The sequence below is a fragment of the Astatotilapia calliptera genome, chromosome 18, assembly GCF_900246225.1.
Source record: "Astatotilapia calliptera chromosome 18, fAstCal1.2, whole genome shotgun sequence".
NCBI classification, from domain to species: domain Eukaryota; kingdom Metazoa; phylum Chordata; class Actinopteri; order Cichliformes; family Cichlidae; genus Astatotilapia; species Astatotilapia calliptera.
The window spans coordinates 33,523,070-33,549,069 of NC_039319.1; the positions used below are offsets into that span (position 1 = coordinate 33,523,070).

General features: G+C 43.0%; 1 long non-coding RNA gene across 1 annotated transcript; it reads left to right on the top strand.

Moving 5' to 3' along the window:
* The first annotated feature begins 16,553 nt into the window (after positions 1-16,553).
* Positions 16,554-17,181, top strand: LOC113011258 (uncharacterized). Its single transcript, XR_003270498.1, has 3 exons — positions 16,554-16,922; positions 16,995-17,030; positions 17,108-17,181. It is a non-coding gene; the product is annotated as an uncharacterized LOC113011258 (long non-coding RNA).
* Positions 17,182-26,000: the final 8,819 nt, after the last annotated feature.

Sequence of the window (26,000 nt, forward strand, 5' to 3'; positions counted from 1 at the left end):
TGACCAACATGAAGTCATTTACGTTAAACAGCCAGAGATCTACTCTAATGAGAAATTATTATCATTATTATTATTATTGTAGTAGTAACAGTAGTACTAGTAGATGTGTGTTTAAATTTTCTAAGACAGCCAGGCCTTCATCATGACACATGGTTTATGTCACTTCTAAATTTGTAGAATATAAAAAAATAAACCAATTTAGATACAAAAATACTGATGAATCACTGATTTTTAAATATGAACTGTTTGTGATCCCGAGTAAACCAGTAAAAGAATACATTTGTTGTAATGGCCTATTCAAATTTCAGACCAGCAATGCTATGATGAACGGTGGGCTAAAAATATTCTGCACTGATTTGATAGACTGACTAATTTAAAGAGAAAATAATCACTTCAAGTTATCGCTGTTGAAGGTGATTCTATAGGTTGTTGAATCATGGAGTATACATACTTTTGCATTTTGCATTTGTCCTTAATCATGTTTTGTTACATGAATAAGGACACAGCAATGATGAATAACGATGCACTACAAAACAGTAGTGTGTCTGAGGTTGTTTTGTCCTGACACCTAAAAGAAGACGGTGAGTGTGTGATTTCTTTTCTCCATTAATTTAACTTATGAGCACCTTTTATTTGCGTGAATGAAACCCAACTAGTTCATCTAAATACATCCAGTATTCATCTTATTTTTTATGCCATTAAGCTATTATCAGACGTGCCCGGAAACATCTGGCCATGTGATTAGTGTCAACGCTAACTAGATATGTATCACTGATGTGGATCTACAGTGTCCGTCTCCTTTTCTATACAACCAAAAACATCAGCAGTTTCATTTTAAGGACAGTTGTGGAAACGTAATACTCAGCTATACAAAAACAGTCACAACAACAAGCTAGCAGACAATATGAAAGGGCAGCAGTACTTGAGCACAAGAGGGATTAATTATAATAAGATTCCTGATACAGAGAAATATGGACACTGGACCATAAAGTCATCATTTGAACATCAAAATAGGCCTAGTAGTGAACTGCTGCCTCGGCAATATAAGCCATTCATTCCATTATAATTATGTGATATTGTATAAATTAATTAAACAGCAGTGTTAGAAAAGGTTGTGAAGTTTTTACATTTCACATGTTATTTCATACACCATGTGTATTTACACATCAGAACTGCTGTCTTGTCTGACAGGGATGCAGATGTTGCTCACTGAGTGTGGATTAACTGCTGCTAATCAACAGCTCCATGTGTATGTCGAGTCAGACGTTTTGTTTTTTTCTGGCAGTAGTTGATTCCATGTATGACTCTATCAGATTGTTTTGAGATGTGCTGTGTTTTTAACAAGCTGCCAGACAGTTTGATCTCTGCCCCGTAGCTTCTCGTTAAGTTGATTTAACCAATGGAATGTGTCACTCACAAAAAACAAACTTCAAGTGTAAAAGCATCATTCATTCTGAGCGACAGAACTGTGTCTGCTTTTCTCTGCACACATATTAAAACATCGGAAATTTTCAACAAGCTGGCAATCATTTTTACCCATCTTGTTATCCCTTGTTAAGTTAATTCAAGTGATGGATTATACCTCTCAGAAAACAAACCTCATCACTCAATGTGAGTGACAGATACATTCTGCTCACAGCTGTGAGGAGCCAACATGTTCCCTGACTGTTAGCAGTTTGTTTACTCACCATTATTCCTTATTATCTGTTTGTTATGTCTGTTCATATTTTTACAGCACATCTACACTTTTTGATGCTGGGTAAAATATGTAACTGAAATCAGCAACAGAAGATAACATTAAATGCTGTAACACAACTTTTAAAATATACGCTTGCTTTGAATTTGACACTAGCCACGCACTTTATCATAGTACACATCCTCTATCAACTTTCTTAGGAAATGTATTCATTCACCTTGTTATCTTTGGTAATTAGCCGATTCCACACATCATTAGCACAACAGATACTTATTCTTGGGGTGGGATATGTTATAAGAGCAGGGACCAGTGCCACCACTCAACCTTGGCCTTCAGCCCATAAGAAAAACAGACAAATTCTACAACTAAAAAAATCTACAACAATGCGTCATTTCCTACTTCTGAAAAACGTATAAAAATGTTGTAATAACTATGCGCTAGGTTATATCCTAGTCAGTTCAGGTTTATGGCATCCACTAACTGACATCATAAAACTGGACATAAAACGCTGATTCGGTACAATTTAATGTTGTTCTTTTTCTACACCCAGGAAAGATAATTTCTGATTTTGCAGAGCATATACACACTGTTCTATCTGTACAGAGAAAGCGAGAATTGGGTTACAGAAAAATGCATCACAGAGTTTCCCGCCAATTATAGCATAAAGGGAGAGTAATGCTTCAATGTTATATATAATCAACCTATCTCTAATAATCGACTATGTACCACAGGCCTTCAAGCTGGCTGTAATTAAACCTTTACTTAAAAAGCCATCTCTAGACCCAGCAGTCTTAGCTAATTATAGGCCAATCTCCAACCTTCCTTTCATATCAAAAATCTTGAAAGAGTAGTTGTCAAACAGCTAACAGATCATCTGCAGAGGAATGGTTTATTTGAAGAGTTTCAGTCAGGTTTCAGAGCTCATCACAGCACAGAAACAGCTTTAGTGAAGGTTACAAATGATCTTCTTATGGCCTCTGACAGTGGACTCATCTCTGTGCTTGTCCTGCTAGACCTCAGTGCAGCATTCGATACTGTTGACCATAATATCCTATTAGAGCGATTAGAACATGCTGTAGGTATTACAGGTACTGTGCTGCAGTGGTTTGTATCATATCTATCAAACAGAATCCAATTTGTTCATGAATGGAGAGTCCTCTTCACACACTAGGGTTAATTATGGAGTTCCACAGGGTTCAGTGCTAGGACCAATTCTGTTTACATTAATATATACTTCCCTTAGGCAGTATCATTAGAAGGCATGGCATACATTTTCACTGCTATGCAGATGACACAACTTTATCTATCCATGAAACCACATAACACATACCAGTTAGTTAAGATATAATAACCTAGAATGACCTCCAATGTTCTGCTTCTAAATGCAGATAAAACTGAGGTTATTGAACTTGGGCCTAAAATTTTTAGAAATATCTAACCAGATTCTTACTCTGAACAGCATTACCTTGGCCTCCAGCAACACTGTGAGGAACCTCAGAATCATTTTTTGACCAGAATGTGTCCTTCAATGCACATATTAAACAAATATTTACAGGACTGCTTTTTTTTTTTTTCATTTGTGCAATATCTCTAAAATTAGAAATATCCTGTCTGAGTTATGCTGAAAAACTAGTTCATGCATTTGTTACTTCTAGGCTGGACTACTTCTAATGATGGTTCCTCCTATAGCTCTTCTTCCTTTTTGGGTTTCTGATGCCTGAGGTATTCACTAAGCACGCAGTCAGTTGTGCCATCTTCCTGATGTACTCATGAATGTTTGTCTCATCCTGCAGTTTGATTCTGACACTCACTAGTCCTCTGCCTTCTTTCTTTTGCTTAGCTTACAGTTTTAGGGTGCTGAATTTGGGGTGAAACCCTCTATGCATGGTAAGGAGCTTCCTTGTCTTGATGTCAGTGGCTTCCACCTACTCTTTTGGCCATCTTATTATCCCTGTGGAGTATCTGATCACTGGCAGGGCATACTTCCCATTTGCCTGTGGGAATCCCAGGTACTTGTAGCTGTCTGCAATGTCTGCATTGTTGTAGTTTCTGTTAGTGTGCTCCCTTCATTTCTGATTACCTTCCTTCTCTTTGTTACCATTCGACTATACTTCTCCAGTCTAAAATCTCAGGCAACTGTTCTGTCTACCTGAAGCTAGTGTTTCGCCCCTCTGGTATTCCTGCTTATTCCTTTCCGTGCCCCTCATGTATTGAGCATTGTGCCTGTTTATCTTAGCCGCTGTGATGCCTGACAGGAGCTTCTATGTGGTACTAAGGCAGGTTATTGGCCAGTAGTTGAATGGGACTGGTCCCTTCTGGGGAACTTTAGGGATTAGGACTGCCCAGTCTTCAGTTAGCCATTGCATGTGTCTATAATCCATTAGCAGCTGGTCAATTTGTGCTGCCAGAAGCTCATGGAGTGCGGTCAGCTCCCTCAGCCAGTGGTGCTGTCCAACTCTTCATACTGGAAACCCGTTTTTGATGTCTGCCACTGTAATGGTCACTGGATCCTGTTCAGGGAGGTTGTTGTGGTCTGCTCTTAGATCCATTAGCCACTGAGCTTTGCTGTTATGGTCCTTCTCCCATTAACTCTTCCAGTATTGGTCAGTCTCCAGAGTTGGTGGGGCTGTTCTCATATTTTCCGCTGCCACTGAGAGTACACCTTAAATAGTTCAGCTGAGTACAGCTATAGCATGATTCCCTTGTAACACCTTTAAGCAGTTTTATGTGTAAACACTAGATTAACAAGGAAGATTAACTTAGCAGGTACTGCCAGTCATGAAAATGAATGCTTTAATGTTAAACTTGCACTACAGTTATATTAGTGGTAAAACATTTATTAGTCATGTGGTGATGACTTAGAGAATGCAACATGAAACTTTGGAGACCTTTACAGTCAACCATGTACTCGCTGGGTTTGGTGCACTCCTGTCATGAGATTAGATGAAAGCAATTTCTGAGATAATTAAACAGACTATTTGCAATCTCTCATAACATGACCTAACATGATTGGAATTATCCCATACTTTATTATGTATGTGAACTTGTGTGTGTGTGTGTGTGTACTGAAGTATTAACCAGTGTGTCAAATGTTGCTCTCAGCTGAGTGAGGATTTAGAGACAGCTTAATGAACATTGTAATTTCACTCTCTGCCCTGTCAGCAGTGCAGCGGGTCTCTTTTTTACTGTCAGAATGATGGTTGAGGATACACAGTACTTTCTAAACTTTTCATCTCAGTATTTATGAGTACTGCATTCCTATTATCCCTGACTTAATATGGTAAACCATTGATTTCCCCGTATTAATTCCCAGAATAATGAAGTCTAAACTCTACCCACTGTAAAAAGACATACTATACCCACACTGCCAAAACTAGAAATCTTAGCAAGTATATTTGTCTTATTTCTAGTCAAAATAATCTCATCACACTTAAAATAGGACAAAAATCAGCTAAAGAGTAACATCTTAGTAAGATATATTAAGACTGCTTTCTTCCATAAGCGCAACATCTCTAAAGTTAGAAATATCCTGTCTCAGAGTGACGCTGAAAAAGTAGTTCATGCATTTATTACTTCCAGGCTGGACGACTGCAATTCATTATTATCAGGATGTCCATCAAACTCCCTGAAAAGCCTTCAATTAATTCAAAATGCTGCAGCAAGAGTCCTGACAGGGACTAGAAAGAGAGAGCAGATTTCTCCTGTTTTGGCTTCCCTTCATTGGCTTCCTGTTAAATCCAGAATTGAATTCAAAATCCTGCTCCTCACATACAAGGTCTTAAATAATCAGGCCCCATCTTATCTTAATGACCTTGTAGTACCATATCACCCTATTAGAGCACTTCGCTCTCGCTCTGCAGGCCTACTTGTTGTTCCTAGAGTATTTAAAAGTAGAATGGGAGGCAGAGCCTTCAGTTTTCAGGCCCCTTTTCTGTGGAACCAGCTTCCAGTTTGGATTCAGGAGACAGACACTATCTCTACTTTTAAGATTAGGCTTCAAACTTTCCTTTTTGCTAAAGCATATAGTTAGGGCTGGACCAGGTGACCCTGAATCCTCCCTTAGTTGTGCTGCAATAGACATAGGCTGCCGGGGGATTCCCATGATGCATTGAGTTTTTCCTTTCCAGTCACCTTTCTCACTCACTATGTATTAACAGACCTCTCTGCACTGAATCATATCTGTTATTAATCTCTGGCTCTCTTCCACAGCATGTCTTTTATCCTGTCTTCCTTCTCTCACCCCAACCGATCGCGGCAGATGGCCCCGCCCCTCCCTGAGCCTGGTTCTGCTGGAGGTTTCTTCCTGTTAAAAGGGAGTTTTTCCTTCCCACTGTCGCCAAAGTGCTTGCTCAAAAGGGGTCATATGATTGTTGGGTTTTTCTTGTAGCTATTATTATACGATCTACTGTGCAATATAAAGAGCCTTGAGGCGACTGTTGCTGTGATTTGGCGCTATATAAAAAAAATTGAATTGAATTGAATATATTAACATGTTTTTAGATTGTGGATCTTGAAACTAGAAAATTTTCACTTGTTCCATTGGCAGATTTATCTTCTTATTGGAAAAAATCTGCCAATGGATTTGGCAGATTTGGCAGAAAAGTGAAAATTTTCTAGTTTCAAGATCCACAGTCTAAAAACAAGTTAATCTGGGATGCGGGGCCTCCCTGCTACTGCAGATAAGGAGGCGGTCTGGAGGTGGTTACATCTCCTGGGTCCAGGTACAGTTTGCCCCTCTGGGGGCGGGGGTACCCAGACCTGGGATATAGAGTATGTTTGGGAAGTGTGAATGTATGTACAGTGTCTATTTGTGTCTGTCTCCACGTCGGGTGAGTGTCGAGTATTTGTTTGTGTATATGGGGGTGGGAATGCATGCTTGTGTCTGCGTGCGCCTGTTCGTCTGTGTCTATATATCAGCTTGGGTCTTAGACTCCACCTCTCTGGCAACACCTCAGGCTCTCTAAAGTACGGAGGCCTATCTCCCCTCACCACACTCCCTGCCAGTGGCTGATGCCCTCAGACGTTGGTGTGTTGGTGGTTCTTGGTATCTGGGGCTGGGCGCTCATGTATGTACCGACTCACTCACAGCTCACTCCTAGTGGCCGATTCGCGGGGCCTGGTGCCTGTGGCTTGGTTGGGCCCCTTCCGGGGGGTAGGGGGCCCTCAGGCCTCTGGCCTCTGGGCCTGAGGCCCGGTCCTCTCTGGCACAGCTGGCTGCTGGCAGAGCCCGCAGGCACGTCACTGCAACCCCCTCTGGCCTCTGCTCCGTGGCTGCTGGGTGACCTCTCGTTTGGAGCTCTCCTCGGCTCTTCCCTGGAGGGTGGCACGGTTGCCCCCCGGTGGCAGTGGCGTGTCTAGAAAATTTTTGTTGGGGGGGCCAGGTAGGGGCACAGATTTGGAGAAGGGTGGCAGATTTAATTGGCAGATAATGTTTAAAAAAAAAATTCTACCAACCCTTAACCATAATTCAATAATCCTATAAACCTAATAACCAAATGCACTTTTAACTCTTATTAGAATGAGATTTTAACCACTACGGTGCAAAGTTTTTAGATACTGCGTTGATAAAGTACAAGAGATACAATCAGTGCTTTGTCAGTGCTTACTCAGCATTCAAGGACAGCAATATTTGCATAGTATTTTTACTGACATATAGTGCACATATGTTTTGGGCAAAAACATTTTTGAAAATTAAAATACGAACATTTGTAACAAACAATTGACAAATTAGCCAATTCCAATGTAAAACTTTATCTGCCTGTTAAAAAAAGAAGATAATCTTCTCACAAACTGGTGTTTGATTTTGAAACAGGAAAAAAGTGGGGAAACAAATGAAAAGACTAACATTTGAATAAAACCTGAAAGCAAGTAAATACTTTCTATGCTGCCTTATGGTAAACTTTGGTAATATTGATAAGGAACAACACTGGCTGATGATGAAATACAGTCAGCTGGCATGGTGACACTGCCAGTATTAACCTGCAGGGCTGGACTGGGACAAAAAAATTGGGCATTTTTACTACAGACCGGCCCACCAGGTATTAAAGCCATAAAGCCTTTGAATGAAAACAAATGCTGTTGTGACAGTGATGTACAGTCTTGTTGGTATATGTATGATTTCTATACATTTTACGTCAGATAAAAACTTTGGTTGTAAGATTTAGATAATTATTTAATAAAAACTAGGTATTTTAAATGAGAATAAGAAAGAAAAGTATTTCTTTGTGCCCACCTTTCCCTGTTAATGCCCTACCTGGCCCCCTGGCAAAACTTTGCTAGACCCGCCCCTGCACAGTTACCAGCTGTCAGCTACATAAAAAAGGATCCTGGTGTTATTTGTCTCTCAGAAACAGTTCATAACTTCAACTCATGTCACCTAAAAGGTAAACCTGTTTCTCCATCACCTGTTCAGCTCTGATGGTTCAGTAAGGACATCTCCTGGTTTCATCTTCATGTTTCCCTCTCACCACATATCCAAACCGATATCATGACCAGCAGCTTTACAGCTCCAGCAAACATCAGCTGATACTAGAAATTAATATTAAATACATTCTAACAACAGCTGATCAAGCTTAAACGTGCTGCTGTTGTTTAGCGCAATATCCGCTGGTTTCCTCTTTCTGGCGCAAAGTGGGCGATAAACAAACAAGAGAGCCGATCAGCTGATCATTGATCAGTTTCATGATTGAAGTAGCAACAGGAGAGGGAGGGGAGAGAATGAGAGAAGAAGAGCCAGCTGTGCAGCGTAAGGACAGAATAAATCCAGCTTTGTGTCTTTTTTCCATTCTAGCTGAAGTTCGGGACAAACTGCGTCTCTTCTCAGCTCAATACGAAACGCATAATATTTTCTCTGAATGAGGGACCATTCCATTTTTTAAGGAGCCGTTGGCAACTCTACTAACTAACCTTATGAATAAAATAAAGTTCACTATCAGTAACATCATAGCACCCACCCAGCTGTATAAAAACTCCGTCAAGCTGGCTAGAACGCAGTATGAGTTATTGCAACTGACAGTAAAAAGTCAGCAACATGAAAATAAACTCCACCTAAACTTGGTTTATATCTGACCCAGATAGACTGCAGGTCATAACTTCTTACCTGAAGTTCAGTTCACCTGACACTCGGACTGGCGGCTGCTTCGGGTCTCTCCTCCTGCCTCCCCTTCCCTCATCCACCTGTTGCCTCTGTGGAAGCCCCGTCATAGCCACCACCAAACAACGGAGTTATTTCTACACATCGACCTGCATCTGGCCAATCCACCACCTCTCATTGTTCATGCCGTTACAAAATAAAATAAAAAATAAGTCAAATAAGCCCGATGGCCAGTCCAGCTATGTTAACCTGCAACCAAATCTGCAGCTCCATACAGCAATGTTACGACTTAGATTACATCTTATAACTCATAACTCTTATGTTAGCTGCCCTCAGTAGCATACTGTCTGATATATTCAACGGCTGCAATAATTCTTTAAGTGTTATTTTTTCCTTGGTATTCTAATTTCACCGAAGTTTACTAAACTCAACAAACTTGATATTACTTACCGGGACATTTATTCTGTCCTCATTTTCTTTCACCGAAAAATTGTTTCCTGCAGTGACGTCTTTCGCGCTTGGCTCTCCTACCTTTGCTAACGTGATGCGCATAGCGCAGAAGCGATGCTGCATTCACTTACACTCGGATATCTGAGCGTCACCGTGAAAACATAATCGGACATTTGATATTTGATTGAATTTTATTGTTTTGCCTTTGGGGTGGCACCTGGGGTGGCCAGTCTGGTTTGGGGGGTGGCCTGTGCCCCCCCAGGCCACCCCGCTGGACACGCCATTGCCCGGTGGTCCTCCTTGGGTCCTCGTATTCTGGGGCCAACTGGATGTCTGGGGCCTGGATCTCCTCCATGCCTGCTTCATACCCTGGGGGACGGGGCTATGGCTCCCCACACTCCCTAGCAGATTGTTACATGGAGAAACCTTTTGAATACAAGCATGCTGTTGCACACAGGTGTACACACAGGTGTACAGACACAAACTACACCTTTCTTGGCTGCTACCTCAAAGCACATTGTGCGCTGTCGATCTTGCGTGCTGCACAATAACATGTAATATTTAGTATCTACTGTTAGCTAGTTTATTGTGATGGTGTTGTATTTATTATGTTGCTCTCTTTTTGTTTGTTTTCTCTTCTGTTTTTTCTTATCTTCATACAGGTGATCCATGTGTTTTGTTTGTTTTTCTTCTTCTTTTTCTTCCCCACTTTCTCACCATCTCTTCTCCCCTCTCTCCCCTACATAATTATAAATGGACCAATATGGCAAGGCCATGATGATCCAGTTGCTAAAGTAAATCCGCTTGGCATCTTTCTTGGCCTTCAGACAACAATTCTGATGGCTAAAGATCCAAACGGGACAGGCAAAAAAACAAAAAACCCAAAAAACAACTTAATATATCTCACTGAGATGTTACTCTTTAGCTGATTTTGTCTTATTTTAAATGTCATGAGATTATTTTGACTAGAAATAAGACAAATATACTTGCTAAGATTTTGAGTTTTTGCAGTGTACAGTCTGCTATTTTCTGAAAGTGAACAAAGGCTTTTTAAAGTGCTTCAGTCATGCGGTAAATGTATTATCTGTTCATCCTGGGAGAATATTGTTGACCAGGCAGCAGTAACCACTAATATCCAAGTTACAGTGAAATTAGTTGTTGGGGATTTACTTTTTGAAATGCACTGTATTAATGAGTGGGTTCTCAGCTCTGGGTGTTTTTGTATAAGACACAAGAAAGTAGAACAAATCAAAGACCAAGTCTGATTTGGTTAGAGGTCATCCTGACACTGATGCACAGTGAGTGAAAGCAGAGTGTGTGTCTAGTGCTGCTTTTATAGCACTTCATATTTTCAGGTGATACCAGGTGGTTAAAAATGCCATTTCCCCAAAGATCCTGGTGTGTTTTGTAGCAGCTTGAGCCTCAACATGGCTGTTGTTATTTTGTGAGAGAGTGTGTTATTCTCTCCCTAGTCTTTGACACGCCCATCTTCTCTAGAGTTAATTAGCAGCCACCCACTAAACAGCACTGCAAGTATTTAAGGCAGGGGCAGGGGTAGAGCTAATAACTATAGCTAGAGCCCTACTCTTTGCCTTGACAGTAATTGTGGATTCCTTTTGATTTTTGACCGTATCACCTCTATTGGGGTGATATGGTAAAGAGTAAGAGTAATGTATTACCCAGATAGAGCGCTTCACACTCGGACTGCTGCTTTACTAGTGGTTCGTAGAATATTTAAAAGTAAAAGGGGAGGCAGAACCTTCAGACCCCTCTTTCAGATCACCTACTATTTGTGAAAGCCAAGTATCCTTAGGCAAGGTGGATGCTCTCCAATGCATCCATCAGTGTGAATGTTTAGATAGAAAGCACTTAAAGCATAGAATAAAGTGAATGTGGCATGTTGTATAATGTGCTTTGAGTACTCCGGAAGAGTAGAAAAGTGCTATATAGGAATCAGGCCATTTACCATATTTGTTAAACCAGCTCCATTTTGGAGACAGACGCCCTCTCTACTCTTAAGATTAGGCTTAAAACTGGATCAGGGAAGCCTAAATCCTCAGTTATGCTGCAATAGGCTTAGGCTGCTGGAGCTAAGGCTCTAGTCACACAGGCCTAGAGACTGGTTAGTGACCCTCGGGCAACCGCTGGTTGCTGGAGAAAAACACCGCCTTCTGGCCACTTTAGTAGCTAGCAGGTTGCTGTGATTGACAGTATTTGCATAGCAGACACCAACTTGTCTGCAAACACTCACAAAACCCTTGCCATGTCGTGATTGAAGAGTGAAAAATGCAACACAAAACAGAAATGGTGACTGCTCATCTTCAAAGTAAAAGTAAAAAGGCAAACAACATCTTTTTCTAGTTTGCATCGCTCTTGTTGAAATTTTAGTACTACTCAAAAAGTAAATGGTGTTTGCAGAAAATATAGTATCTGTTCATTCCTATTGGAAATGATGGTGAAAGGTAGGGCTGCTCGATTATGGCAAAAATGATAATCACGATTATTTTCACTGAAATTGAGATCACGATTATTTGACGATATTTATTTAACCCTTTAAGACCTACTATAGAACCAAGTCCACCAGAGCTTATATTATTTTTTTACATGCTGTAGTGCCATTTGTGGGAGCATTTCAAGTTGCTATACATCAATACAACTGTTATAGCCCATATTTTAATAATGTGTATGCATTAAGTCCATAGTAATTACATAAATTGCAAAAAAGTGCAATAAACTACAAAAAAAATTGAAAATCGCTTTTGTTTTTTTTGTTTTGTTTACATATATTTCTACTTGGAGAAATTTAAGAGGTTTATCCCTCAAAACTTTAAATACAATAAAGTTGCAAAAAATAGTTTACAACAACAGGAAATTTATTTTGAGTGTCTTCATAGTTTTATTTTGGAGATACAGCAATTTTTATATACTGCAGGAAAAACAAAAAACAATCCTATGATGCAAATTTGCAAAGAAAACAGCAGGTGCATCATTTCACTGTGGGAAGTGTTACGAACAGCTGATAGTAACGGCAAAGCGTGTTTCTGGAATATTATGTTTTTGTTCCTGCAAGCGCTTTTTATGCAATTTTTGCAAAGCTTATATGTGGAACGAAACCGTGACCGAGGACAAGCTGATGGCATCAGATGTAAGTACAACTCCTCCGGTTTCATATGCAAAACAAATTATTGCGCTAGCTTACACGGTTCAGGTTCTACAGGGATTTAAAAATAGTTACGCAAAACGGAGCGTGCTGCTCTGACCGGCTTTAAAGGGTTAACAATGACTTAAAAAAAATAATATAAAATAGTGTGCAACACCACTGAAGTTTTTTTTTTTAAACTCTCTTTTCAACCAACGGCAGTCACTCTCCAAATAACTTCTGCTTAGCTTTCCGAGCTTCCCTCGGGTCCTCTTAATCAGCGGTCTCCAACCTTTTTTGCGCCACGGACCGGTTTATGCCCGACAATATTTTCACGGACCGGCCTTTAAGGTGTCGCGGATAAATGAGGGAGGGGCTAATAATCGGCTCAGTCATTTTTAATGATCGTTGAAAGCCCAGATCGTAATCGTGATTAAAATTCGATTAATTGAGCAGCCCTAGTGAAAGGTCAAAGTCAGTGACCCCTTTGGTCATATCTTTATAGCTCATAAACAGAAGGAGAGAGAAGATTCAGTTTGCACTGTTTTGTTTCTCTAATCAACTGACACACTAATGCACTAGACATGAAGAAGAACGACAAAGCTTAACAAAATAAAGTCTGTTGGTGTATCACAAATCAGACCTATTGCCTAAATTCAGCAAACTCAAGTCCAAAGTGAAACATCTGAAAAAGAAAACATGAATGCATATTGCAACTTGACTGTTCACCCAAAGCATATAAATGTGAGAAAGTAATTCTAGTTCACTTTGCAATGAGGAGCAAAAAGGTGACATAATCATAATGGATCAATAAGAGTAAATACCTTATACTAGCTCAGGGGTCTTGAATATTATTTCCTTTGAGAGCTTGATCAAATGAAGGTGGCTGAGAGATACTCATGGTTTCATATTTCTAGTAAAAAGTATTCCCATTAGTAATCCACACCCTCAAACTGCTAAACTAAATTTGTCTCATTACAATAAGAGTCAAATTCTGATATTTCATTATATTTCATTATATTTTGTATCACCCTTTTCCAACGCCCCCTCCCCTTCATTTAAGCTTCACCGTGGCCTAATGGTGCCCTGGACACATAGCATTAGTTAGGTAATGGTTCAGAAAATAATTACTAAGTTTCAGATGGTCATCTTTTCATAGCAAACAATCCAAAGTCACTGCAAGATATTAATGACAAACCTCATGCTGTGAATGCAGTATTCGCAGGTATTCTCTCAACTGAAGATTAGTCTATTTTCGTGTCTTCTTTCTGCTATGATGGAAGTAGCAAGACTATGTAACCCGCGATTATCCACGTTTTAGAAAGCTGATTTTTGTTTCACTAGCCAAACCCAGGTCCAATAACTGTCAGAAATCTTGAATCAAGAAGTCACTTAAACAGAACCTGTTTGACAAAGTGAAGTAGGCTAAAAGCTCTCAAGAGCAAGAACATCATGCCACGAACTCATGAATCTCAAGAATAAATGAGAAACAAAGGCAATGAGAAATTTCAGTCTGGAAAGGTTTACAAAGTCATTTGTAAGATTCTGGGTGAGAAAGAGCCATTACATACTGTACATACTGAGAAAAAACCTGGAACAGTGGTGAACCATCTGAATAATGGCTGGCCTACTAAAATTACTCGAAGAGCACACTGTCCACCAATGCAGCAAGTGACAAACCAACCCAGAACAACATCTAAAACACTGCACGCCTCACTTGCCTCAGTTAAAGTCAGTGTTTGTGATTCAACAACACCAAACATAGTGGGCAAAAGTGGTTCCAATGTGAAAATCACTGTTGACCAAAAAAGAACAAAAAGGCTCTAAAATCTGCCAAAAAACATCTTCATGATCCCCAATCATTCCCCCACAATACAGGGGAAGAGATAGTATTCTGGTTGTTGACTGGTTGGTAGAACATCCTTCCTTGGAGTGTTATTTCATTTGTCCTGGCCATTAATAAGGTCTTATTATACAGATTTTTGGTAAAGCTTTATTTCGATTAGCTACTGTTTTTGTCTTTGTGGCGGGGCGTGGTTGGCGGTGCCACGGCAGGGAGGGCGGACGCACCTGCGCAGCATTGCAATCACCCCTCACCAGCTTAAGTTCGGTGTAGGGTGCTGTTGTGGTGTTGCTGTTGTTCGTGGTTTGTGGCTGGCAGCAGGGAAACTAAGCCGAGTTGTGTGAACGGCAACCGCAATAAAGAAAATGTTCAAGATTGGTGAAACGTAGTCGTGTCATGGCTTTTACCTGCCACAGCCTTTTTTGTCTCTCAAAAAATACACAAAAACCAACTTTGTTTGTCTTTGTTAATTACCAGCTTCCACTTGTAAGAAAACACACTTGTGTTCCAAAAGAACATTTATTGAAGTTGTAGCTTGATACAGTATGTGGCAGAGAGTTAATCCCATACAGCTTATGACAAAATTTGATCCGAAGTGATTGATGGCCCTAATCACGACCTTTTGACCTCCCGCCCCTCCCCTCCGTGGGAAACCCCCCGCGTGACGAATCGTATCCGGAGAAGGGGGGGCGAACCCCCCGCGTGACGAATCGTATCCGGAGAAGGGGGGGGGGCGAACCCCCGGAAGCGCGCCATCTGTTGCTAACCGTATCGAATTGCACCCCGAGAAAGGAGGGGTGAACCCGGAAGCGCGTCATCTGTTGTTGGGGAAAAAAAAAAGTTTTTAGAGGGAGGGGGAAAACCTCCGGAAGCGCGTCATCTGTTGTTGGGAAAAAAAGTTTTTAGAGGGAGGGGGAAACCTCCGGAAGCGCGCCATCTGTTGGAGGGGAATAAAAAAGCAGAGAGAGGAGTCCGTCACAATTTCTAAGGCACAGACACAAGATGGATTTCCTTCTGCAGCCCCGCAGCGGTCCTGTGTCCGATGAGATCTGCTCTCCCAAAGAAGAAGGTTTTGAATATGACATATTCAAATACAGCATATTTACTATGGAAGGCATCGATCCGGACCTTATGACCCTACCGGAAATACTCCGGAAGTGTCTAGTCATTTTTAGACCTGTTGCATCATGTTCCCTAACCACAGCGGTGATGCAGCAGATGATTCTGCGATGAAAAGAAGAACTTTCTATCCGCTTGTAACCTTTAAGATACACCATAGCTTGTGATGAAAAGAAGAACTTTCTATCCGCTTGTAACCTACAGGCTGCCTATGTGTAAAAAATTGAATAAATATCGCTTAGTGAATACTACTTTTCCTTGTGAGAGTCCTTTTTTACAAGAGACTGAAAAAACAAACCAGCGACAGGCGATCTTGTTTCACACACACACCCACCTCTGTGGGAAAGAGTCAACCATGAGAGTTTTGTCAACAGCAATTGTCCATTTGGCAAAACAAATATCCGTCTCAAAGCCGTATTTTACCGTTGCAGAAAACAGACGGCGTTCGCAAGAAGGCACACACACACACACACACACACACACACACACACCCCGCGGGCCAAGGAGGAGTGAGACAGCAGATATCAGTTTTTTTTTGTTTTTTTGTTTTTTTTTTTTCTCAATGCTTATATCCTATAACACGCCCTCCAAAAAAATATTATTATTATTAAAACATCTATATGAGGTAGGTTTTGCGCAACCTGCTCCTTGTCAGACCAAAGTAGAGAGTTTTTTCTTCAATACTTTAACAATAAGTTTTCTCAATAGATAGAAAATGTTGACGCTGAGGAGTCAACATCCGATATTATCATTGCTTGTAACCCGGTTTTTCACATCTCCCCATAAAACTAGTCTTAGCGGGGAAAAAAAGCTCATATTCGAATAAGTTTATTAAAGCACCCCCCTCTGTGGGAAAGAGTCAGCCATGAGCCGAGTTTTGTCAACAGCAATTGTCCATTTGGCAAAACAAATATCCGTCTCAAAGTCGTATTTTACCGTTGCAGAAAACAGACGGCGTTCGCAAGAAGGCCTACACACACACACACACACACACACACCCCGCGAGGCAAGGAGGAGTTTTCTTCTTCATTACTTTTTACAATAAGTTTTCTCAATAGATAGAAAATGATGACGCTGAGGAGTCAACATCCGATATTATCATTGCTTGTAACCCTGTTTTTTTACATCTCCCCATAAAACTAGTCTTAGCGAGGAAAAAAAAAAAAAGCTCATATTCGAATAAGTTTATTCCCCCCTCTGTGGGAAAGAGTCAACCATGAGCCGAGTTTTGTCAACAGCAAGAACAAGGTCAGACAGCAATTGTCCATTTGGTAAAACAAATACCCGTCTCAAAGCCATATTTTACCGTTGCGGAATGGGGGGAAAACAGACGGCGTTCGCAAGAAGGCAATCAAAAAAAAACAAACCCCCTCTAACTACCGGTATTGTCAAGAGAAAGATGCGAAAAACAGATGCTTCGCTAGACTAGGATAAAATGAGAGAAGAAGCGGAAGGGGAGTCGCTATCTGTGACAGTTCTACCAATCGCGAGGAAGAATCCGTGAATATTATGTCAGCATTCCGTTCAAACAACGCCGCCGATCAGAGGGCCATCTCGCCGGATCTGTTCATACCTCACCCCGGTAAGTTTTTTTCTTTACGACTTTAAATTATATATCAACAGAGATGTCAATAATTTGATTACTTTCTTTTAGATTTCTACATCAATGATTTCACGCAAGTGGACTACGGTACGTTTAAATAAGTATATACCATTTTTTAAACAAGTTTAGATAGACTTGATTTAACCATGCTCTGATACTTACAGAAACAATCGATAATGCAGTGAGTAACAGCAGAAATCCGGCCGTTTTCCACGGCGAATTAGAAGCCATATCCCCCGCAGAACCTCCGCTGCCGCCGCATCGAAGAGAAGACGGCACTATTTTCGTCTCCGCATACCGGGAGAACCGCGGAGAAAAAAGTTTTAAAATCGAAGGTAAACAATATGATGCATTATCAGCCATTTTGTTGAATAACAGGATGTGACGGAGTAATCCGTGTGTGCTATACCGCCCCTCCCGACCCGGAGCAGATTTTTAAAAAGTTTTGCTTTATTTCTCGACAGAGGTAATCGAGAATATACAGACCCCGCCGCAGCGAAAAGAAGAAGAAGAAGACGACGACGTTATTTTCGTCAACGCATACCGGGAGAACTGCAGGAAAATACCTTTTAAACCAAAAGGTAAACAATATGATGCAATATCCGTCATTTCGATAAATATCAGGATGTGGCGGAGTAATCCGAGTGTGCTATACCACCCCTCCCGACTTGGAGTGGTATAAAGCGAGCTAAAAAGTTTTTTTTTTTTTTTTTTTTTTTTTTATTAAATCTTTCTCTTTTTGTTTTATTTCTCGGCAGCCGAGATTGCTGATATACCTATTCAAGCCCCCTCCGCTACAGACAATCGCGCGGAGGAGCGAGGTAAATAAAAAGTTTTTTTCATTCTCGAAAAATAGGAAAGAGGAGGTTGTTTTCTTAAATCTCTTCTGTTTTATTTCTCGGCAGCCGAGATTGCGGATTTACCTAACCAATCCCCCGCCGCTACAGACAATCGGGCGGAGGAGCGAGGTAAATAAAACGTTTTTTTCATTCTCAAAAAATAGGAAGGATGAGATTGTTTTCTTAAATCTCTTCCGTTTTATTTTCCCCGCCAGAGACCGATACAGAAAATCAGACGGAAGAAAATCAGGCTGAGGAGGAACCGTTCAGATCGCCTCCTCTCAGGAGAGTGAGAGCTCCTCTCGGAAGACTGAGAGGTAATTGACGGGGGGATGAATCGATCCTATTAAACTTCTCTGCTCTATAAAAAATGTAAGGTTTAAAAAATACATTCTGTCCGTCTTTTCTTACAGCTCGACGGATGCTTCATAAGTAGAGAATCCTTGAAAAACTCGCTTTCATGTACGTCGCAACAGTTCGCACATACGCATCGATATACAGACACAAGGACCTGTAAAGTAAAAGCATGTAAAAGTCTGTGAATTAAGAAATAAAGAAAATCATGTCGGAAGAACACAGCATTCCTGAGGCTTTGTTGGAAGCCGTGGCAGAATTAAACAGAAACCATGAACATTTAGCCCCACCGTTAGAAAACAATATAGCCCCACCACCACCACCAAACGACCCACTACAACCTTTAGAAAACGCATTGCAGGTCCTCCTTCAAAACATTGAAAACGAACGGCTTGCCGGTCTACTGAACTTTGACCCTCTGCAGCCGATAGAAAATGCTCTTCAGCTCTACGACCGGCAGCAGGGGCAGGTGCAGCAGCAGGTGGAGCAGCATCATCAACAGCAGCCCAGGGAGGAGGAGGAGGAGGACCGGCCTGCGGAGCATCAACAAGGAGGAGGATCTCGGGTACAGAACGATGCGGTGACTCGCCGCGAACATTTTAATAATTTCGAAATAAGGCGAGTATTTAACATTCCCTCTCCGGATGAAGCGAGCGACCTCGCTCAATTTTACCTCAACGTCAGGGATAATTTTGTAGATCTAGCGGATAGGGTCAGACCGGAAGTTAGTCGTAACGACCTGGTTCAACTGGAGATCATCAGCGAGCACGCGCGAAATCACTCTGTTTTTAACGTCGACGACGAAAGCGCTGAAAACATTGTACCGGTTTTTGAGGACCTGCTAGCCAGGCTGATACAATCAAACGGAGCGATCGTCGCAGGCTCTCCCCTAGAAATTGTTGTGCAAGTAATTAGAAATCCTAGAGGCGGTGGCAGTAATGACCCGCGTAAAAAGATTCACAAAATGTTAGACGATGAAATTCTAGTCAAAAAGCGACGCTGTCTGTATGTGGTAAAAAACAAAAACGATAATCTGTGTTTTGCCATCAACCTGATTCACCTCACTCAACCTCATTTCACAGATAAACAGGCCCTGGAACGCGGCAGAGAGCTGCAGCGTTTAGCGGGGTTGAGCGATCGCACTCAGGTAACTCTCACCGACATAGGTAAATTCGAACAAATACTAAAACGTAAAATCGTTGTGTTTTACCGCCCGCGCGAGGACAGAACTCTTTCATTAATTGAAACAGACTACCCGAACACGCCTCACCCGCTGTACTTATTCTTATTCCACCATCACTATTACGGAATAAAAAATCTAAAAACATTTTTAGGAATCCAGTACATTTGCAACGAATGTCACCGCGGGTATTATAAAAGAGAGGAACACTTTTGCCAAAACCGCTGCAACCTCTGTTTTGACCCCGCATGCCCCTCTCACTTTCTGGACTCTGTAATCTGTACGGATTGTAACAGATCATGTCGCACACGTGCGTGTTATTTAAAGCACAAACAACCTAGAATTCACTCCGGTTCAGACCTCAGCGTTTGTCAACAATTGTATAAATGTCCGGACTGCAAGCACCTCTCCCGTCGCGGAATGCACAGGTGCACAGCCGCCAGATGTAAAATCTGTCGCGCGGAGCTTCCTCCCGACGACGATCAACACCTGTGTTACATCCAACCTTTGAAACATGAAAACTCTGATAACGCTTCCATAATCTTTTATGACTTTGAAACCTTCCCAGACAGGGAGGGGGCGCACGTCCCTTACCTAGTGTGCACAAAATCTCTAGAAGGAGAAGAGTGGCACGCTTACGGTGTAGACTGTGTTGAAAAGTTTCTCCAAAGATACAGAAGGAAAAAATATAGAGAGACCACGTTCGTTGCGCACAACGCGAAAGGGTTTGACAGCTATTTAATTCTAAGCCACCTGGTGGGGGGTGGGATGACGCCCTCTCTCATCATGCAAGGCAGTAAAATTATATGTTTCACAGAATCCGATTTCCTTCTCAAATTCATAGACTCGCTTTCTTTTCTCACCATGCGTCTCAGCGCTATGCCCAAAGCTTTAGGCTTCGAGGACAAATCCAAGGGATTTTTTCCTCACAAATTCAGCTCGCGGGACCGCTTAAAATACTCGGGTCCGTACCCTCCTCCTTCAGATTACGGGGTGGAGCGCATGTCACCTCCCGAAAGGGCTGAGTTCTTGCGATGGCACTGCGAGGCCTCCCGGGGAGTGTTTAACTTTGAAAAAGAATCCCTGTATTACTGCCGAAACGACGTTAATATCTTGAGAGAGGCGTGCGTAAAGTTCAGAGACGGGTTTATAGGCGAAACTAAAGTAGACCCTTTCAGCTGCGTCACTATAGCTTCAGCCTGCATGAAAGTGTTTCTCACCAATTTCCTACCCGAAAACAGTCTGGCCATCCCCTCGCCCGACAACTACGGGCGCAGATTCAAAGCCTATTCGCACGCGTCCATTCAGTGGCTGGAGTGGGTAGCTCACTCTCAGAAAATTCCCGTTCAACACGCTCTCACATCCGGCGGGGAGAAAAAAATAGGCCCGTACTTTGTTGACGGATACGCGCTGATTAACGGGGAAAAGTGGGTGTGGGAATTTCTGGGATGCTTTTATCACGGGTGTCCAAAATGCTACAGGCCTGAGGAAATCTGCCCTCTGACCCGCGCTCCTTACGGGGACCTGCACGCCTCTGCCGAGGCGAGGCTCCGGGAGCTGAGAAACGTTTACAGAGTCCGCACGGTCACTCTGTGGGAGCACGAATGGAACGAGATGAAAAAATCGAACGAGGAGGTTATAAATTTTATGCGGAACTACGAAGCCCCGGAACCTCTGTCTCCTCGCTCGGGGCTTTACGGAGGCCGCACTTCGGCCTTGAGACTGCGTTACACCGCCTCGCCAGGAGAAAATGTGTATTACGTAGACGTCACATCCCTGTACCCTTACGTCAATGCCAAGCGCGCTTACCCTCTGCATCACCCCCAAATCATCAGAGAGAATTTTGCAGACCCTCGCAGTTATTTCGGGCTGATCAGAGCCACCGTTTACCCGCCGCGCGGGCTCTATTTCCCCGTTCTACCGTACAAAACCCCCGGAGGTAAATTAATATTCTCCCTCTGTCGCACCTGCGCCGAGACCAATCAACAAAGCGGTCCGTGCCTTCACGACGATGAGGCCAGAGCTCTCACCGGGGTCTGGGTCACCGTCGAGTTTAACAAAGCCTTAGAATTAGGTTACAGAGTGGTTAAAATCACAGAGGTCTGGCACTTTGATAGTAGCAGCAGCGATATTTTCGCCGGCTATATTAACACTTTTCTCAAAGGCAAACAGGAAGCCTCCGGTTATCCTCCGGAAGCTCGCGACGAGGATGAGAGGAACAAATACGTGGAAGAGTACCACAGGCATCAGGGCATACGTTTAGACCCGTCAAAAATAGAGGTGAATCAGGCCAAAAGACAAGTTTCGAAATTGTGTCTCAACAGTTTCTGGGGAAAGTTTGCTCAGAGAGCCAACATGACTCAGACCGCTCTGGTCAGAAAGCCGAGTCAGTTTTTTAACTACGTCTTTTCAGGACAGTACGTCTTTAAACACGTCTCTTTTTTAAAGACCAAAAAACAGGAAGTGGCTTTAATTCAGTGGAGCTATAACGAGCGGTGCGTGATACCTCCCGGCGCTACCAATAACGTTTTTATCGCCGCTTTTACTACAGCCTACGCCCGCCTAAAACTCTACGAGTATTTAGAAAAATTGCAGCGCAGCGTTCTGTACACCGACACCGACTCTCTGATCTACGTAGTGAAAGAGGGGGAGGAACCTTTAGAGCTGGGCAACTATCTAGGGGATCTCACGGACGAATTAGACGGGGACACCATCCAGGAATTTGTCTCCGCGGGTCCAAAGAGTTACGCCTACCGGACCAGAAACAAAAAGAAAATGGTGGTAAAAATGAAAGGAATAACGCAGACGAGAGAATGTTGCGAACGCGTCAATTTCGACAGTATGAGCGGGTTGGTGGAAAGTTACCTTTCTGGTATGAAAGAGGCGGAGCTCCAGACCCCTCAGAACGGAATTCAGAGGGATAAGAGAGGCTTTGTGCTCAAAAACAGAACATTTCAGAAAAAGTTTCGCGTGGTTTACGACAAGAGACGTCTCTTTCCAGACGGTACAACTCTGCCTTTCGGGTACTAGTGTTTTTGTTTTCTTCTAAAAAAAAGAATGGAGGAAACTGATTTTGATCACAGACTGAAAGTGCCTTTTTCCTGTCTAGTTGTGGGTCCTAGCGGGTGTGGGAAAACTCATTTTGTAAAGTGTGTTTTGGAAAACTGTGAACGCTTCATGGATACTGTGCCCGCGAATATTGTGTGGATTTATACTTCTTTTCAACCCATGTATGAGGAGCTTTCAAAGACCAATAAAAACATTAAATTTATCGAAGGGCTGCCTGATTCTTTTGAAGATTTCCGAGACGTTCTGGTGGTGCTGGATGACGTCATCTTTCAGGCCTCGGATCACCAGGAAGTGGTTAAAATTTTCACTCAATACCGCCACCATAAAAACGTCTCGGTTATGATGCTAACCCAGAACGTTTTTCATCAGGGTAAATACAGCCGCACCATCAGCTTAAACTCCAATTATATGGTGTTGTTTAAAAACCCCAGAGACAAGCTGCAGATTGAGATTTTGGCCCGTCAGATTTTCCCTTCGCAAAAAACATTTTTCTCAGACAGTTTCAAAGACGCCACCGAGGAGCCCCACGGGTATTTAATCCTCGATCTCACTCCCTCGTGCCCAGAACGCTACAGAGTGCGCGCCGGTCTGCTTCCGGGGCAGTACCCCGTCATTTACCTGCCTAAACCCAAGTAGCCATGTCTCAGCGTATAAAAAGAAACGCAGTCTTACTGCAAGCTCTGTACCACGCGTCGCCGCAGAAACGCAAAGACATTCTCGCTCACAGCTCCCCGGATTTCCTCCAGGCGCTGTGCGAGATAGCTTTAAATCTTTTAAAGGGAAACATACCTCTTTCCGCTCCTCAATACCAAAAACTGAAACGCCAGAAAAAGATCATCAGGCTGCTGGCCGACAAGAAAACGAGTTTAAACCGTAAGCGTCAAGTTTTAAAGAAACAAACGGGCGGGTTTCTTTTCCCTCTGCTGTCCGCAGCCGTACCCATTCTGGGGAACCTGCTGGGAGGAATATTTCAAAAACGCTGAGATGTTTAAAAAAATGATTCTCGTTCCCTCTCACGAGTTGAAAAAACTGACCCGACCCACCGAGCCTACCGTCAGAGAAACTGCCAAAGACGATTTGGACGAAAAGATGAAAGCCATACTGGAGGATCCGCGGTTAAAATCGTATGAAAAAATCAAAAGATACGAGTCTCTGCTGCGGAGATATCTCACACTCTCTAAACAGGACCGGGACGAGGAGAGTAGGCTGACTTTCCAGCTCCCGCCAGAGGAGGCGCAGCAGCAGGTGCAGCAACAAGTGCAGCAGCAGCAGGTGCAGCAACAAGTGCAGCAGCCCAGAGAGGAGGAGGATGGAAGAAGTATTAAAATCCTTACCCCCTCGAGACCGCAAAAACGCCCGCTACATTATGCAGAAATTACCTGAGGGTGGAGGAGGATGGACAAAGAGGGGTGAATTTGTTTACAAGGGGGATGCGGTGCGGGGTTCGCACATGATCGATCTATTTAAAAACCTCTCCCTCTCTTTTAAAAGTAAAAACCAAACGCGACCGAAAGGATGGAACGCGTTTTTAACTACTTTGGTCGAAACAAACATACCCTCATCCTCAATACATAACCGTATAGCTCGCGATCAGTATGCGCGTCTTAAATCTGTGGAGGAGGAGGAAGGACAGACACCTGCGCGAAGGGGGAGAAAACCTTCTCGGGTCAAAATAACGCTTTCCCCGACCTGGACCTCTATGTAAAATCAAATGTTTTTTTGTTTACAAATGAAATAAAATAAAAAAACGCTGCAACAATCTTTTTTTTTGTTTACGTTTCTTTATTCGATACACACATCTTTAAACTTTTGTAAGGAGCACGCCACGTGATGACCTCTGCGAGAGCGAGCGGGGCAGCGTCCTTTCAGAAAGTCAGACACCATGTCATCATTTTTAAACACATCGTTATAGTACAGAGAAAGTATTTTACCGACGGATAACCCCTGAGCCTTGTGACATAGATAAAAAATGCAATGTTGCCCGCAAACGACAGACATAGGGTGCTGAAGTTGACGATCGTGATAGAGTATTTTGTCAGAGCGGCCTTCCAGAAACTCTGAGATGACCGAGGGATAGTGAGCAAAGTCGGGAGGGAATCCGTAAGAGTCAAAAAAAGTGGAGGAACCGTCCTTTTCCAGAGTCAGAGCCAGCCAGTGTTCTCCCCTCAAGTGCGAGGGGTGAGTGTTTACTATAAAGTAGGCGGGGGGTTTAAAGTCGCGCCTCAAAAAGGCCAGCTGGTCCGAGGCCCAAACACCGCAGAAAACGTCTCCCAAGGCGCGATGTAGAATGTGCTCCAGCTGAAGGTTATCCATGTGTGTGTATATTTTAGTAATAATCCACCAGCACCTGTCTTTTAGAGTCAATCTCCAGAATTGAATCGTAGCAGGCGTACACTATGAGAGTTGTGGTCTGAGGTAGAGGAACTCTGAATCTCATCTCCAGCCTCAAATTCCCGTTGGAGACGGGAGACAGGGCGTCAGCATCCTCGCTGGGTTCCAGATTAAAGGCAAAAAGGGCGTACCCCTCGTTAAATTCCCGGCGATCGATGCTCAGAGGTAAATCTTTGAGGTGTCTCCCCGTGGCGGAAAACATGTGATAAAACTCCCTGACCGAATTTCCGCGGTCAAACTGTGGCTGGAAAGCTTTGGCGGGCACCTGCCTGCCGTCCTGACACAACGCCAGATACTCTACATCGTTGTGTCTAAAGTTGAAAGGTGACAGATCCCTCCTCCCGGTGAAGGCGTCGTGATGAACCATGCCCAGGACCACGTATTTGGGCATGGCTCCCAGAAAGAGATTCTCTTGGTTGCAGATCCTGGAATTTTCAGGGATGGAGTAGGTTTTCACAGAAACGCGCGAAAGAGGATAGAGGGCGTTTCCTTTCATCAGGGCCGCGGCGTGCCCCAGCCTGACGGCCGGCGAGACAGTGACCTTTTTAACAAACAGAGAGGCCGAAGTTATTTTCAGAGCAAACTGCGAATCCCGAGTTCCCATCAGACTGAAGGCATCGCTGTTGCGTATCAATTTAATTCTCAAATCCACAGAGTTCAGCAGGAGCCTCTCGCAGAAGAAAATATCTGCGTGGAGGGGACCCAGCAGGTCCACTTCTCGCGACTCTGCCGTGAAAACGGCTCTCTGTTTTATCCCTCTGTTCGGCCCGTTGCTTATAACTATAGAATCCATGTCTCCGGCAGTGTCTTTGTAAAACAGACCGGCGCTGAATTGACTCTTTAGAGTGTCTTCTGAAAAGTTGAGCAGCGTCTCGATCATGGCCCTGTAAGGATGGGTGGCGCTGGACTGCGAAATCAATCGATCCCCCAGAATAACGTCGCACTGACTGAAAATTGTGTTGAGAGGATAATTGATGAGGGCTACCCCCGCGTCGGGTGGGATGTTGCTCCCGTCCCTTTCCGTAATTTTCACTCTCAGATGGAGCATGGTGTCGTTCAGATCGAGATACTTTTCCCTGTCTCCGGGGATGAAAAATTCAATGGGTGAGTTGTCGTTCAAAGCAGAGAGGGGCTGACATTCTTGATATTTTTTATCCTCTATGGATAGCTGGGTCATGGGAGCCGAAAATAGATCCAGTTCGGCAAGGGTGCATTCGGCAGATT